General features: G+C 34.6%; 1 non-coding gene across 1 annotated transcript; it reads left to right on the top strand.

The window, feature by feature from the left end:
- The first annotated feature begins 493 nt into the window (after window positions 1-493).
- On the top strand, window positions 494-600 carry LOC141610403 (small nucleolar RNA R71). The gene has a single exon (XR_012528313.1). It is a non-coding gene; the product is annotated as a small nucleolar RNA R71 (small nucleolar RNA).
- The last annotated feature ends 18,000 nt before the right edge of the window (window positions 601-18,600 follow it).

The following is an 18,600-nucleotide window of genomic DNA, read 5'->3' as shown; positions in this document are numbered from 1 at the left end:
GAATTTGGTGTTTTCATTGTAATAGTTGGAGTAAGGGGTGCCATTCTTGTATGCTTGGAAAGCATTCACTTGCTCACTTGTTCCCCTACATTCTTGTTGATCATGTCCCAAGGTTCCAGAATTCTCACACACTCCATTTGGGATTGAGGATGTTGCCACCATGGCATTGACAAGTTTCTTGGGTGATTGAGAAGCTTCATTGAGCTTGGCCATGGCTTTCTCAAATTTCAAGTTTATTGTATCAATATGGGCACTTAGTTGGGCACTCAAATCGGCACTCAATTGTGTGACGGAGTCAACTTCATGTCTCCCTCCCCTAGTAGCTTTTCTTGGCCCACTATATTCAGAGTTTTGAACCGCCATATCTTCTATATTAGCCCAAGTTTGGTTGTCATCAACCTCGGTGAATCTTCCATTATAACCCATGTTGAGCACATTCCTAGAATCTCCATACAACCCATACCAAAAATGTTGAACAAGAAACCATTCACTTAGTCCATGATGAGGACAAGAGCGACATATATCTTTGAATCTTTCCTATGCCTCATATAAGGACTCTTCATCTCTTTGCTGGAACCCGGTGATTTGGGCTCTCAACATGTTAGTCTTCTTCGGAGGATAGAACTTCTTGTAGAAGGCAAGTGCTAACTTTTTCCATGAATCAATTCCAAGAGTAGCCTTGTCTAGCCTCTTTCACCATTGTTTTGCGGTTCCGATCAAGGAAAAAGGAAACAATACCCATCGAATGTGGTCTTGAGTTAACCCCGTTTGAGAGATTGCATCACAATAGTCACAAAAAGTCTTCATATGTAAGTGAGGATCCTCACTAGGCATCCCTCCAAATTGACTTCTCTCAACTAATTGTATGAATGCGGATTTGACAATAAAGTTACCGGTTAAGTGTGGTGGTGTTGGAGTACCATTTGGTAGGTTCTCCTCTGTTTGTACGGAATGAGATGAAAATTTAGGCATTGTTGGTTGATTTTGTAATTGGTTTGGGATTGGGTTTTCCTCTCCTTGTCTTGCAAAAGGGTTGCTAAACTCAACACTATCCGATTGGACAACACCAACATCCACAAGTTCTCCAATACCCAAACTTGTCGAAGTTCCTCTTGAAGGAAAAGTAGATCTATATACTAACATATTCATATATGTCATGATTTAATTTGTCATAAAATTAAATATGGATTTTATGCATGCAAACATTAATAAAAGAAGATAAGAAAACATTTTCTCACCATAATAATTTCGGTCATATTGGGCACTAACAAGATCTCCTTCTTGTTAGTTCTTGAGCTTTCCATTAATGGATGAACATTCTTGACTTCAAATTAGAAGCCCTCCAATTAGTTGCACCGAAAACTATCCCTTAATCCCACAAACTAACATGTACTAGATGTTTATATTGTGGTTTACCTTAAATTTGATTACTAATACTCATATATTACTTTGATAATTTTAGTAATCTTTTGAACAATTTAGATTAAAATCTCATCCTTTTTGATGAAGATGGAAGAGAGAGAAGAGAGGAAATTATACATGAACATTTTGCATGTAAAAATTAGAATGAATGATAGTAAAATTAGAGAATAAAAATTCTCTACTCACTCTCCAAAAACCGGTTGGAGGAGTCCTAAAAGACCAATGCATGGTCTTTGCTTTTTACCTTTTTGTCTTATCAATATTGTAGGTGTAAGGCTATGTAATAATAGGTATGATTATAATTAAGCATTAAAATAATACACCCATCATCCTCCACTACCTACAATATTTCGGTCCATATGTAAAATGGACTACCATTTTATTTTGTCAATGTGTTACTTGTCACACAATATGTCACATGTTATGAGAAACATGTTATTAATTAATTTAATGCATATTTATCACATAAATATCATTTCATGAATTAATTAAATTACATACAACAAATTGACTAGTGATACTTGATCACATAAATAAAATGGGTCATATAGTTATAATTCACAACTTCTTGTAATTATAATTAACCATTCATTCTTATCTTTATTGTTTCTCAAACAATAAATAATTTTAGCAACAAAGCATTTTATTACTAAAATAAATCTTATTTAATCCCATTACAATAAGATATCAATATTCTCTTTCTCACAAATCGAATTGTTCAATTTTAAGGAATTAATTAATCTGTATCGGTATACAACTAATTAACCTTTTCAATTAAGGGAATCGTCCTTTAGGTGTGACCTCAAGGGATCAACTGATCACCACCGTCGCACGACAGTAATGTCATACTCTAGCCAGCCAATCATTATCGATATGTGTGGACCAGTTGACTATATATGTAATGTATCATCCCTTCCGTATTCTTGGCATGAGATTTAATAATGATATTTAAATCATGTGATCGCACTATTGTTGAGGACACATTTCCCAACAATCTCCCACTTGTCCTCGACAAGTGTGCGTCACCAATTCTCTTGTCCTATTACTATCTCCCACTCAATGCAAGGTGTCTTTCGGGTCGTACTTGCAAGTGATCATATCGAGAGTGGTTTCCTCGATCTGGAGAATAACTGATTGACCGGAATTTATCCACCATGGATACCTTCCGAGCGTGGCCACGCATTTCCAGTTCATTACTCCTCGAGTGGCCCTGAGATATTGTTTTAACCCTGACAAGGGGGTGGACAATTCCTATCGCACTTATTCCCTTCGACTAGCCACAGCCATCATAACCCAAAATATGCCCATTTGACCCCATTTACGAAGGTCGTAGTAACACAAATTAAAGTTAATCTGAAACTGTGCCATCTTAGGCGAATAGTCTTTAGTCAAAGAATCGACTCATTAGAATACTATAGTATCTCTTGCCACGACCAGGCTTTATAAATTTGCCAGAACTCTATAAGCGGTCACTGCCCGACAAAGTGTTCCTAACAGTCTGCCTATGTGATCGACTAGTCATCTCACATGACTCTATGGCACTTGAACTTGCCATCAATCGCATCACACTCTAGTCACTTCGAGACGTCACCTCATACAGGTGACTATGGGCGAATACAATGCTAATCCGTGTTCACTTTAACGGGGTTCAATGTTGTCTCTACAACCCGTTTGGATGTAACAAAGTATAAAAGAAGAGTTTTAGAGTAAAACTCAAACGACAAATGCGATTATCACATATGAAAAGTCAATGCTTGATTACTACTTCATATTCAATAATCTAATTTGATCTTTTATGTAGTTATTCATCTCAATTTAATTGAAATGACATGACTCATCATGTTAAGCCTATGAGAAGGCTTTGGTTAGTAGGTTTTATCAACTTCTTGTACCTTACTCAACCTTACTACATACTCGTTTTCCTTTGTAATGTATACATTTGCATTACAAAACTTTCTGAGTACGTGTCGAGATCCAATCAAGACATAGGCCCTCTTAGCCTAAGAATAGCTCCCACTATTTTCACAGTGTGCGGGACTCATCCTCTTGCACATCTCATGATCGCAAGTGTACTCAATTTCCGTTATAAATATCTCTCATTGTTCTTTATTGCCTAGAACGATTCTAGAAAATCTACTTCTTAATTAACATTGCCACAATGGTATCTTAACCATCCTAATGTGTTCTGATTATGGTTTTGTCGGAAACCATGCGCAATCTCAATTGTCAATTGTCACTTGTGTAACGCCCTTACACAATATTGCATCATAAACACTTTGCTTTACTTCCTTAATGCTTCTGCAAGCACTTAAGGGTAATCTTTATAGTTTACTTGGTAAAGATTACTTAAATTCGATTTTTGAAAACAATTCATCATACTCAAAGCATATGAAGTGTTATACATCATTTCTTTTTAATTGATCGGCAAAGTAGCAAGCAAATGAAATCAATCAAATATGTTCAATTTAATTGAACTAGTCATGAATCTTATAAACATAAGACTTCTTACTGACGCTAATATCATGTGGATTTATCTTCATAAATCCGGATATTCAAGATGTATTATAATACTCCAAAAGTCTTAAATCATTCTCAATGATCAATATGTCATCCACATATCGGACTAATTAAAAAATTCCGTAACTCCCACTAAACTCCATGTATAAACACAACTTCTCGACTTATCGAGAAATGTTTTATCACATGATCAAAATGTTGATTCCAACTCATTGATGTCCTACTTAAGATTCTCTCTTAAGTTTCACATTATCTTAGGATTGCAAGAATCTATAAAACTTATGACATGTATTGAATACATTCCTTCTATTGAAGAAGTGGGTTTTAGATTCACTTGCTGTATGCATATCCTCATAATGAAACACAATCCCTAAGAAGATCCAAATAGACTTAAATCATTTCAATTAGTGCAAAACCCTTTGCAACTAATCTTGCATTGAAATATCTCTTTATTAGTGCAAGACCCTTTGTCACTAATCAAGCCCTTTTATTTCAGATTCTCATGGCTCTAAGCCTTGTATTGAGTTGTGACTTTAAACACTCTTATGTAAGTCATATGTTCATTACTTTCTAGAAGTAATCAACTTAAATCAAACAATTTCTTTTGTAAGTTATAAGCACTTTACTTTCTTAAAAGTAGCATGAATTCATCATTTTCAACAAGTGACGAATTTAACCTCCTAGGTTTTGAAGAAACAATGTATAATGTCTTACACAAAACGTCTCATGTAGCCAAGAAAGACCAGTTTATTGCAACATAACATTCTTGGTGGCATTCTTTGTGGCTCTTGAATAATTTCTCCCACTCTGTCTTCTAAAAATAAACTTGTATTTTAGAAAGACAGCTTCATGAGCCGCAAACCCGTCGTGCTCGTGATAATTGCAAGGGAAAAATGAGCATTTGTTTCTTGTGAAAAACTTACAACCATGGTACCCTTACCATTTCATATCTCATATGATTCGATTTAGTGGAAAAATAATTTAGACAAAAATGATAAAATCCCCAAAAGGATCAAGTAACTCAAAGTAACTTGATTGAAGTCCAAACCATATCGAATAGCGTTTGATTTCTTATCCATCCACACATTATTTCATAATGCGTGCTAAGAGAGATTAACTTGTGATACTATATCACATTTCCTTTGGCTTATATCAAAGTCTTCACTTTGATAATCCCATCACGACTAAATCGTGATTCCTTGAACTCTTGAACTTCTTCAAAGATTTCTCTATTTACCTTATTAAGTGAACACACTAGCGTCAACTTAAATCGTTGGTAAAAGAGACTGATCAACATATTATGGATCAATGATTTATAACCTCGATCTCCTTTTCAACCAAAAGGCACGAGACATCTTGCTTTGAATACAAGATACGCATATACCATTAACAATCTAATGGTTTCAAGACTACTCGATAACTCTTTGCGTTCATCATTCCAAAATTTAAGGTTCAATCTTGGGTTACCAATTTGGGTCATACATCATCTACATGATATATCATTCTAGTTTGGTTTAGGATATACTCACCTTGATAATGGGCTAGCCATACATCAAATCGTGGTGTATAGGGTCACAAAAAGTAAAAACCTCTTTTGTATCTTAACAAGTTTATATCCTTATTTAGAGTTTATGCACTTAATAGTCATAATTAAGTACAACTTTAAATCCAAAACTAGATTGAGTACACAATTACTCTATCTCTCGACATTATTGTTGCTAGTCGTCATATTCTTATCATCCCATGTATCAACATAATGATGAAAACCACCACCGGTTTCTAATATTGATGAAGTAATACTAGCAAAATTTGTGTTTAATCAAATAAACATTTAACGAAGAAGGTCCCATTAGATGTCCCACAACTAACTTGTTGATTCTTCAATAATTTGGGGTAGTTTCCTTTCTCGTGTCCAACATTTAAGACAATGGAAACTTTATCGGTCGGGATTGATAGGTTTAGTATCGTCATTCTCAACAACTTTACCTTTAACATTACCTTGTATCAATTCCATTTACTTCTTGAACCTCGTCCTCATCTTAACGGTTTAAGAGAATGCTCCCACTTATTTCAATGAGTCTTTGTTTTGAGAAGCAAAATTGAATTCACGAAGATCACTCTTCATTTGTTCGTTTTAGTCTTAAAACATTCATTGAAGTGGTTGCATTATTTTGGTCAATCACGAATTCTGGACAAAACTAATTACCAAAACAATTTATCGCTTCAAGGTACTTAATTCATTTAAGTACATGGAAAAACAATCCATTGTAAGTAGATGTGTTAGTCTAGAATCAAAAACCTGTTTGATAATGACTAACTTTAATCTATACTCTTTACAAGAGATCCTTAGCAATGGTTCATATGAGGTTTTAGAAGCAAATTCATATTTGTCTTTAGTTACGATGTTTTAATGGAGTTTTGAATAGAAATAATATCGTATATGAATTGTGGTAAAGAAATAGAACAATATAACAACGGAATAGTGGAAAACTTAACATTTATCGTTTCATTAATACTTGTAAATAACAAGTAAAGCATTTACATAGTGACCTCTACCCAACTATGATAAATGATTCCAAGATCCAAATTCATATTAACTTGGGCACGGTAGGGCCGATTCATCCCTTATCAATATAACTCAGTAGATTAACTCTTTAATCGATTCTACTTTTAGAACTCTTGGTCGATAATATTACATTAACAATTATCTTTAGCCCAAAACACATTCGACAAGGGCACGGTAGGGCCGATACATCCCTTATCAAAAACTTTTGTTGAGTTCAACCCAAATTTCGAATAAATGTGTCCATGATCCAAATCCACATCAACTTGGGCACGGTAGGGCCGATTCATCCCTTATCAACATGAATTCGGTGGATCAACATTCATCACCCACTTCCCTTACGTAACAAGGTTTGTACCCCGGTAGGGCCGAGTGCACTCCCTTGCGAAATAGGTTTTCATGGTTTCTACTATTTGGTAAGGCTAAGTCTCAATTGTTTATTTTAGCGAGAGGTCATGTCAATTTATTATCTATCACGTTTTAAGTGAACTAAAGCGGTGAACTACGATAATTATAATTGACAAGGTCGATAAACTCGATAAAATGATAATACATGTTTTAGTTATGGCGATTTAGCGATGCATGCAACATAAAATAAAATGCAAGCATAAAAATAAATAAATCCTAGTATGGCCTTTGCTAAAATAGAAAAAAAAACTATTTAACTATTACATATTCGGAAACCAACTCCATTGGTCCCTTGAACTTCGGTTGTGGCACGCATCTCGAGGTAACACCGTCTTTATGTATCGCCATTCTTGAAGAAAACCGTCTTTGGGAACTCCGAGATAAATTAAATTACATAACAAATTACATAATTTCCTATTATACATTTGTAACTAAAATAAAATAAATCTATTAAATTACAAAACGGTGATACGAGATCACAATAAAAATTACAACCGAATCGATATTCCCATACATTTCGGGAAATACCAATTAAAATCTAAGGCCATACTAAGTAAAATTACATAATTCAAAATTACATAAATTAAAATTATGACAATCATAAAGAAAAATGCAGCATTATAATATGTATGAACATGCCCAATTTTATGCTAAATCGCCATTAATTAGCCAATATCGTATATTACTCGGTTTTTACGGATTTGCGTGATTTCAACATTTTTATAATCACAATTACATAAATTCATATTTATGCATAAGTTAATTACCCTAACCTCTTAGGACTCAAAATTTAGTCTTCACTAATAATTTGACCATAATTAACTCATATTTATAAAATTGTTCATTAATGGACTAAAAAATACAAAAATAAGCTATAAAGTTCAAATAAATCACAAAATTTCAAATAAATTTGAAATTTGAAATTTAAACTCATGAACATTCTGGAAAAATACCATGACACTCATAATGTTCAAAATCTTAGGTTAAAAATTTCGAAATTTTTCCCGAAAAACAATGTTGCGGTTTATCGGTTTTTTAATAAAATAATCATAAAACATAGAAAAATTATATTCATTAACTTTTCAATTTTAGATCTGAAAAAGATAATAAAATGCAACATTAGACGTTTTTCCTAAGTCATAGATTATGTTTTATTAATTTTTCACTAATAATGTCACTATTCATGCTTTTTTTCTTCAAAAATCCATAAATCATGCAAAAAGACTTCTTTATAGTCAATTATTTTACACACATCTTGTAAAATTTCATGTGACAACATATTAATTTTCTATGACCAGATTCGAAATTTAACTCATATTAACCTATTTTTCACCTAAATCCAAATTTAATAATGAAAAATCCATTTTTCGAGCATAACAAGTCCAAAAATTATGGAAATTTACAGGTTATCTCAAAAAAATATATGTGACAACATATCCAAAAATCAATGGAAAATTCGAAGTATAGCTAATTTTAGACCGAAAATGACATTTTTGCTCATAAAATCATATTTAAATGTCATTATTGTATAATATGAACAATAAAAATCCGTAAAATTAACCAAAATATCCTAAAACATTTTAGGACCAGAAATATTAACATGCATGAATTTATTTCGTGATATATCATAATAACACAAATTTTTACAAGTTTTATTTGTTATTCTTATAACTCGGAAAAACTTTTAACCGATTTGCATGCAAACAACTGTGGCTCATGATACCGATTGAAGGAAAAGTAGATCTATATACTAACATATTCATATATGTCATGATTTAATTTGTCATAAAATTAAATATGCATTTTATGCATGCAAACATTAATAAAAGAAGATAAGAAAACATTTTCTCACCATAATAATTTCGGTCATATTGGGCACTAACAAGATCTCCTTCTTGTTAGTTCTTGAGCTTTCCATTAATGGATGAATATTCTTGACTTCAAATTAGAAGCCCTCCAATTAGTTGCACCCAAAACTATCCCTTAATCCCACAAACTAACATGTACTAGATGTTTATATTGTGGTTTACCTTAAATTTGATTACTAATACTCATATATTACTTTGATAATTTTAGTAATCTTTTGAACAATTTAGATTAAAATCTCATCCTTTTTGATGAAGATGGAAGAGAGAGAAGAGAGGAAATTATACATGAACATTTTGCATGTAAAAATTAGAATGAATGATAGTAAAATTAGAGAATAAAAATTCTCTACTCACTCTCCAAAAACCGGTTGGAGGAGTCCTAAAAGACCAATGCATGGTCTTTGCTTTTTACCTTTTTGTCTTATCAATATTGTAGGTGTAAGGCTATGTAATAATAGGTATGATTATAATTAAGCATTAAAATAATACACCCATCATCCTCCACTACCTACAATATTTCGGTGCATATGTAAAATGGACTACCATTTTATTTTGTCAATTTGTTACTTGTCACACAATATGTCACATGTTATGAGAAACATGTTATTAATTAATTTAATGCATATTTATCACATAAATATCATTTCATGAATTAATTAAATTACATACAACAAATTGACTAGTGATACTTGATCACATAAATAAAATGGGTCATATAGTTATAATTCACAACTTCTTGTAATTATAATTAACCATTCATTCTTATCTTTATTGTTTCTCAAACAATAAATAATTTTAGCAACAAAGCATTTTATTACTAAAATAAATCTTATTTAATCCCATTACAATAAGATATCAATATTCTCTTTCTCACAAATCGAATTGTTCAATTTTTAACCTTTTCAATTAAGGGAATCGTCCTTTAGGTCTGACTTCAAGGGATCAACTGATCACCACCGTCGCACGACAGTAATGTCAAACTCTAGCCAGCCAATCATTACCGATATGTGTGGACCAGTTGACTATATATGTAATGTATCATCCCTTCCGTATTCTTGGCATGAGATTTAATAATGATATTTAAATCATGCGATCGCACTATTGTTGAGGACACATTTCCCAACACCTCTAACAACTCTTCTAATGTGGGTCAAGGTTCTTTCAATCTCGGGATCAATAGGCAAATGTCTACCTTGTGATCTACTAGATATGCAAAAGTCAAACAACTAGAAAACAATTAAAACTACCTTGAGGAATTTGACTTCCCCAAGGTTAATAAAGACACAACTAAAACAACAAATAACAATTCAATTGAACACGGTCCCCGGCAACGGCACCATTTTTTATTCGGTCTAAACTTTGTCGTCTAAGCTAACCAATCAAAACAATATTTATAAACTCAACTAACTACTCTTAGTAGAGTGGCAAGTAAAGGTCGGATCTCAAGGGACAGGTGATGGATAAAGTTATCGATTGTAGAGAGCTATGTCCTAGGGTGTCACAAATTGGGTTGAGTTTAAGGTTTGCAATCTAAACTACTTAACAATGAAATGTAAAGAAATGAAAGAAAAATAAAGCAAGTAAACAAATAGGGATTGTAAACAATGAATTAAGGCACTAGGGTGTCATGGGTTTATAGAGGAATCATGGTGAAGATCATACAAACATGTTTACATATATGCAAGCAGATTATTGTTATAGTGGAATCGAGTTAGTTTATGTCTTACAATTCCTTGGAAGATTTGGGTCACGGAGCCGAGTCGGTCAAGACTGTACAACACCTACAAGTTGACTTAGTTTCTTCCTATTCAACTATATGCATGGTCTAACAAGGCTTGAGTTAGTTTATATCTTACAAGTCTTGTTGAACGGGTAGGAGATTTATGCAAGGTTGTCAATCAAGAATTTCATCAAGCATAACATGTGCATAAGTTGAAACTACAATAAGCAAGCATTCATATGAAACATATTAGATTAAGTATGGATCTACCTGATGTGGGTGATGTCGTCGGGTCACATCCAATCAAACACATTTATAATACTCAACAAACAACTAGTTAGCGGTAAGTCGAGGTCGATCCATGGGACGGTGTGCTTTGGGTTCTAAGTCTATCTATCTCAATTTATGCTAGTGTCACAATTTGTTTGGGTTTGTAGTTGTGTCTAGACTAATGCAAACAATAAGGTAAAACAAGCAATAAAAGGAAGGATGTAAACAAATGATTAAAAGTGCTCGGATGTCATGGGTTCATAGGGGATTCATGGGAGTTGATCATACAAACATGTTCACAAAGTTGCAAGCAATTTATGTTGTAAAGGAACCGAGTTGGTTTATGTCTTACGGTTCTTAGGAAGAGTTGGGTCCCGGAGCCGAATCGATTAGATTGTACAACACCTACAAGTCGACTTAGTTTCCTCCTAATCACTTCTATGCATGGTCTAACAAGACTCGAGTTGGTTTATATCTTACAAGTCAAGTTGAATAGATAAGAGATGGTTGTAAATGCAAGGATTCATAGGCTTAGCATTTCATCAAACATAACATGTGCATAGGTTGACATTACAACAAACAAGCAACTTATTTATGGAAACATATTGGATTAAGCATGATTCTTCCCCATGTTTATCTCCCTTAATTACCCACTAATCCTAGCTAAAGAGACTACTCACTTATTATCATGGTAAACATGTCATTAATGGTGTCAATCATCACAACAAGTGTAAACATGATAAGAGAATGAGGAAATAAACAATAAAGAGTTAAGGGTAAAAGAATTATACTAAACTTGAGATGATTCCAAATAATAAAGCAAAGAATAAAAGAAGAGAACTTGATTGATTGATGAAGAGTTGTCAATTCTCCAATAATAACCCAATAATCTTGAATTACCCAATAATAATAAACTTGAACAATAATTAAGGAAAGATTAATGTGTAATTTTGTGGAAAGATTGAGATTAATCTATTCTAATCTACTCCTAATCTAATCTAAGAGAATTTCCTACTAAGAGAGCGTGGTTAAGAGAGCTTGGTTTTGATTATTACAAATGGGGTATTTATAGTAGGGATTCATTAGGTTAAGCAAGGGTAAAATAGTAATTAACAATGTTAATTGTTGAGTCGGGAAATGCTCCTCTCAAAGAAAGATGCTAGTCTCCTTTTTGCTAGTCTTTCAAAAATATGCGCATCTTTCATGGAGAAAGAAGAAAACGAAAGTTGCTGTAAGGGAATCCGAGCGGCCAAGGGGTCGGGACGCTCGGATTGTTGGAGCAGAGGACGAGCGGATTCAAGCACGGGACGCTCGGATAAAAAGAAGGGAAGACGAGCGGATTTGGAGGGTGGACGAGCGGATTCCTGTAGCAGACGAGCGGATTGGCTGACAGCTTCTTTGTTTGACCTCGGATTGTAAAACAGACGTCATTTTCTCATCCGGACTCCTATTGGAGTGATTCAAAAGCCTAGATCACTTGTTTTTTCGACGCCGTTCCATCTAGCATATTTTCAGAGCCAAAGGAGCAACTCTTGGTTTGGGTTTCGAGCAATTTCTTCTTGTAATGCCTTCCCTCTCGTCATTCTTACTTTTAACCCTATGATCCTTCTATATACTCTTTATTCCTACATCCTTGGTCATCATTCTTGCCTCCTCTTCATTCTTGTCCATCTAATATCGTCAAAAAGCTTCTAAATATGCATAAGAGACGGGAATTTCCGCCTAATTGTCTTCTTTCCTACAAAACATACGAAATGCACTAGGAAAACAAAATAGAAAGCATTTGACGGATAAAATGGCTATGGAATGTTATAATATTATGCAAAATGGGTTCAATTAAGGGACTAAATGTGCGCAAATAATGTTTCATACAAATATCCCCAAACCGAACCTTTACTCGTCCCGAGTAAAGAGGTGACAAAAACTAGACCTTTATTTAAACTATCCTAATAAAATAACCGATATGAGACAATTAGCGGGTCTCACTCCGCCCCTTCAACTCACAACAAGACAACCATGAGGTAGGATGCCTTCTTGCAAGGCAAGGTGGTCTTGCCAAAATGGCGACACATCCAATCATTAAAGCACACAACATCAAGTAAAGGATGCATCTACAAAAGAATAGCCACTTTCCTAATCTAAGTGGCGGAAATTATCTACAAGGGAAGCAATTCAAGGGTACACACTCCTTCATAGATGCAATTTCTTCAAACTACTAGGCCTAGAAGGATACCAATAAATCACCTCCAAGTTGTGTCAAGCTAGGGTACCTTTGTCCTCAATCGTTAAATGGTTTTGTCAAGAATAGACTCCCTATGGTGTTAGGAACATTGGAGGATCGCGGAATTCCCCTTCTTGCCTAGACAAGAAGAAGGGTCGTCCCCTCTCTACCATGCACAAAAGTGGATACGATGGAAAATGGATCAATAGTTTTTGAGTTTCATTTTGGGAGTTTGCTTTTGTTGATGTTTCCCCCCCCCCCCCCACAATTTCTTGTGGCATATAACATTTGAGAACACTTTATTTTTGCCATTTCTTTTGATGTTTGGCATTTCAACACTTGACAATTTTCAACTTTTTGCATTTTCTTTTGAACATTTTCAAAGCTACCCCATTTGTAGGGAGGGTGCTTATTTTTGAAGCTTTAGGAGTCTATTTTTGCTCCTCTTTTCATTTGATGCAATTTGCAAACTTTTTGACTTTTCATTTCATTTCTTGAACTCAAAATTTTGAATAATTTTTGTACCCATTCCCTTTGATGACAAAATGGGGTAGAACATGGATGATGGTTGCATGGTTTCAAGGGTTACCTTGGAATACACGGTAGCCAAGGAGTTATCACACCATAAGGTACTCTTGATTAGGCCTTAATCCATGGGTCAAAGCATACTAGCATGACACATCCTAGGGTGTTTTACAAGTATTCTAACAAGCAAAGTCTTAAAAAGAAAAAGCATCTACAAGGGCCTTATATACACTTGTCAAGTTTCCCAAATAGACGGTTTTCACAAAAATTTTCTAACATGCAAACTACATGCCATGATGCAACTAACATATATACATCCTAATGCATATGCTTCTACCAACTAATATGCCAAATAATCTAAATGCAGTCCTATAATCACATTGTTTATACCGCATCAATCAAAATAAAGCCACATAGTCATTAACATAAAGAGGACAAAGTAGTTTGGAAAGATCATACCATGCGGTCTTCATTATCCTCATGTATCGGATGTGGCGTAGTCGATCAATGTGAGAAAGGATGGACAAGCACAATATATACAAGACTACACTACAAAGGAAATGAACATGTTTTTGGATTTTTGAATTTTTCAAATTTTTATGGTTTTTATGATTAATGAAATAAAAAGACATGTTTTTGTATTTTTCAAAAAAATTCAATTTTTATCATTTTTTGGAATATAAATTCCCATCCCCCACTTTATATTGGACATTGTCCTCAATGTACATGTAGGAGTAGGAATGAAAAAGAAAGTGCATGTTTTTTGGATTTTTGAATTTATGGAAATAAATGCAATGATATGAATGAATGCATGCTCAAACTAAATGCAATTCTATATGACATATATAACAAATGAATGCAATCTAAACTATACTAAATGATGCATGTGTTTATAGTAAACTATGGTCACCTATGATCAAACCTCCCCAAACCGATTTAAACACTATATCTAGTGTAGAAAAGAATAGGATTGGTCATTAGTGACTATGCATGAATTCTAGTCTATATGCAACTATCTACATGAATCATGTGAGATATATTACAATGCAATTAAACTATATGAACTAACTAATGTAAATGCAATATGAAATATAATACAAATGCAAGCTAAATGTATATGTAAATAACTAAATGCAAGTGTAAATGCAATGCAAAGTCAAAGGATATGATATCTTACAAATGGTGGTTTGAGGGAGGACTCCACCAAACTCATTCATATTCCATTATCCATGGAGCTCAATGCTCTCAATAGTTGATCAAAGGTTTGTGAATGGTCCTCAAGTAAGTATGAATAAGTCTTGAACCATTGCAAAATAGAGTAGGGCCAATCCATGAGGGACCTCCCTTTGAACTCCTTCCCCTTCTCTTTTTCTTTGTGATGATAGCCTTCCCGGCTCTTGAAACTAGCAAACTTGAGATTCTTGTCATGGGGGCTTTTCCGGTTGCTCCTATTTCTTCCAAAGTTGATGATGCGAATGCTTGGACTAGTCGATTCTACAAGGATAGAAGGCGATCTTTCATGGCATTGATGATGGGATGTCTTAGGAGTTGGGATAGTGGATGCCAAATTTCCACATATAGACTCCTTCTTAACCTTTTCTTTGAACTTCCCCACTATGTAATTCTTGTATGACGATTTGACTTTCGTGAGAAGTTCCATAATGTCATCTCCAACTATCATGGGCTCCATAGTGGGTGCGAAAAGGTTCTCATGAAGGCATTCCTCCTCTTCATCGAAGCAATCTTCAAACTTCTCAAGGATGGGTTCCTCAAGAAAGCTAATCCCATAACTCCATTCATCATTTGAGTCCATATTTCCCTCATCATCTTCTTCCATAGATGCATCATCATCGCTTTCTCCATATGAATCATAAATAGGGGCGTTACTTCTCCTCAATAATTCTTTCTCCAACACCTTAAAATCCACATAAAAAGTCACACCCTCATACTCACAAAGGTTAAGAGTATTTGGCTTACTCAACCTCATATCTTCCTCATCAAATACCACACTTTCATACTCACAAGAGCTCAAGGAGATTGGCTCTTCCCACTTCACATCTTCTTCATCAATGGCCATTGCCTCAAATTCACATTCATGTACAATGCTCAAGGATTGGCGGGGAGTGTTTGTTTGGGTTGCTTTCATTTGGGCAATTTGAATTGCCAACTCCTCACCATGGGTAACAATGCTTTGGAGAACATTGTTCCTATTTTGGCTCTCTTCTAGAATTTGTGTGAAGAAATTTTGTTGGTCTCCCATCATTTGGAGAACCATATCTTGAATGTCAAAGTTGGGCTCATCTTTTTGTTGTGGGTGGGTGTGAAAGTGCTCATATTGTGGCATTTGGAATTGGTTGTAATGTGAGTTTTGGGTGGGTGGTTGTTGTTGATATTGGATGTGGTGATTTTGGTGGGAAAAGTTGGGGTAGTAGTTAAGATTTTCATTGTATGAATAGTAAGGTAGGTTTGTGTTGACTTGCTCCTCAAACTCCCCATACCCATAGTCATACTCAAAAGATCCACCACATACTCCATATGTCAAGTCTTGGGTCATCATCATAGCTAAGATAAAGATACAACTACAAACATGGAAACTACACAAAAATGGTAAGAACAATGCTTGAGGAACAAGTTCCTCAAGGTGAAAGCAAAATCAAAATAGACAAACAAGTAAGAACTTAATCACATAGCACCATCCCCGGCAACGGCGCCATTTTGATGTGGGTGATGTCGTCGGGTCACATCCAATCAAACACATTTATAATACTCAACAAACAACTAGTTAGCTGTAAGTCGAGGTCGATCCATGGGACGGTGTGCTTTGGGTTCTAAGTCTATCTATCTCAATTTATGCTAGTGTCACCATTTGTTTGGGTTTGTAGTTGTGTCTAGACTAATGCAAACAATAAGGTAAAACAAGCAATAAAAGGAAGGATGTAAATAAATGATTAAAAGTGCTAGGATGTCATGGGTTCATAGGGGATTCATGGGAGTTGGTCATACAAACATGTTCACAAAGTTGCAAGCAATTTATGTTGTAAAGGAACCGAGTTGGTTTATGTCTTACGGTTCTTAGGAAGAGTTGGGTCCCGGAGCCGAATCGATTAGATTGTACAACACCTACAAGTCGACTTAGTTTCCTCCTAATCACTTCTATGCATGGTCTAACAAGACTCGAGTTGGTTTATATCTTACAAGTCAAGTTGAATAGATAAGAGATGGTTGTAAATGCAAGGATTCATAGGCTTAGCATTTCATCAAACATAACATGTGCATAGGTTGACATTACAACAAACAAGCAACTTATTTATGGAAACATATTGGATTAAGCATGATTATTCCCCATGTTTATCTCCCTTAATTACCCACTAATCCTAGCTAAAGAGACTACTCACTTATTATCATGGTAAACATGTCATTAATGGTGTCAATCATCACAACAAGTGTAAAAATGATAAGAGAATGAGGAAATAAATAATAAAGAGTAAAGAGTAAAAGAATTATACCAAACTTGAGATGATTCCAAATCATAAAGCAAAGAATAAAAGAAGAGAACTTGATTGATTGATGAAGAGTTGTCAATTCTCCAATAATAACCCAATAATCTTGAATTACCCAATAATAATAAACTTGAACAATAATTAAGGAAAGATTAATGTGTAATTTTGTGGAAAGATTGAGATTAATATATTCTAATCTACTCCTAATCTAATCTAAGAGAATTTCCTACTAAGAGAGCGTGGTTAAGAGAGCTTGGTTTTGATTATTACAAATGGGGTATTTATAGTAGGGATTCATTAGGTTAAGCAAGGGTAAAATAGTAATTAACAATGTTAATTGTTGAGTCGGGAAATGCTCCTCTCAAAGAAAGATGCTAGTCTCCTTTTTGCTAGTCTTTCAAAAATATGCGCATCTTTCATGGAGAAAGAAGAAAACGAAAGTTGCTGTAAGGGAATCCGAGCGGCCAAGGGGTCGGGACGCTCGGAGTGTTGGAGCAGAGGACTAGCGGATTCAAGCACGGGACGCTCGGATAAAAAGAAGGGAAGACGAGCGGATTTGGAGGGTGGACGAGCGGATTGGGTCTCGGGACGAGCGGATTGGGTCTCGGGACGAGCGGATTGGCGGACAGCTTCTTTGTTTGACCTCGGATTGTAAAACGAACGTCATTTTCTCATCCGGACTCCTATTGGAGTGATTCAAAAGCCTAGATCACTTTTTTTTTTGACGCCGCTCCATCTAGCATACTTTCAGAGCCAAAGGACCAACTCTTGGTTTGGGTTTCGAGCAATTTCTTCTTGTAATGCCTTCCCTCTCGTCATTCTTACTTTTAACGCTATGATCCTTCTATATACTCTTTATTCCTACATCCTTGGTCATCATTCTTTCCTCCTCTTCATACTAGTCCATCTAATATCATTAAAAAGCTTCTAAATATGCATGAGAGACGGGAATTTCCGCCTAATTGTCTTCTTTCCTACAAAACATACGAAATGCACTAGGAAAGCAAAATAGAAAGCATCTGACGGACAAAATGGCTATGGAATGTTATAATAGTATGCAAAATGGGTTCAATTAAGGGACTAAATGTGCGAAAATAATGTTCACATCACTACCCCCATGATTAGTTCCCATAATCCCTCATTAACCCTAGCTAGGAGACTACTCACTCATGATCATGGTAAACATGCTAATAAGGGTGTCAATCATACTAACAAGGTTAAACATGGTGAATGAATAAAGCAATAAACAATAATTAAGCAAAAGGGTAAAAGAGATTATACCAACTTAAGGATGATCCAAATAATAAGCAAATAATAATATGAGAACATTGATGAATGATGAAGAGTTGTTAATTCTTCAATAAACCCAAATAGTCTTCAAATTACCCAACTAAATCTAAGAACAGTTGAATGATTAAAGAAACATTAAGATTTGATTAAGATTGAATTAAGGATTATAATGTAATTAACCTACTAGAAATTGATTAGGAAATGGTTAATTAACTTGATGATTAATCCCCTAATATAATGAGGTATTTATACTCAGTACAAGTATTAGGGTAACTAATGGCTTAAATGACGATTAA

Source organism: Silene latifolia, chromosome 10 (assembly GCF_048544455.1).
Source record: "Silene latifolia isolate original U9 population chromosome 10, ASM4854445v1, whole genome shotgun sequence".
NCBI lineage: Eukaryota > Viridiplantae > Streptophyta > Magnoliopsida > Caryophyllales > Caryophyllaceae > Silene > Silene latifolia.
The sequence above is the reverse complement of the archived record's forward strand: the minus strand, read 5'-3'. Positions and strand labels throughout refer to the sequence as shown.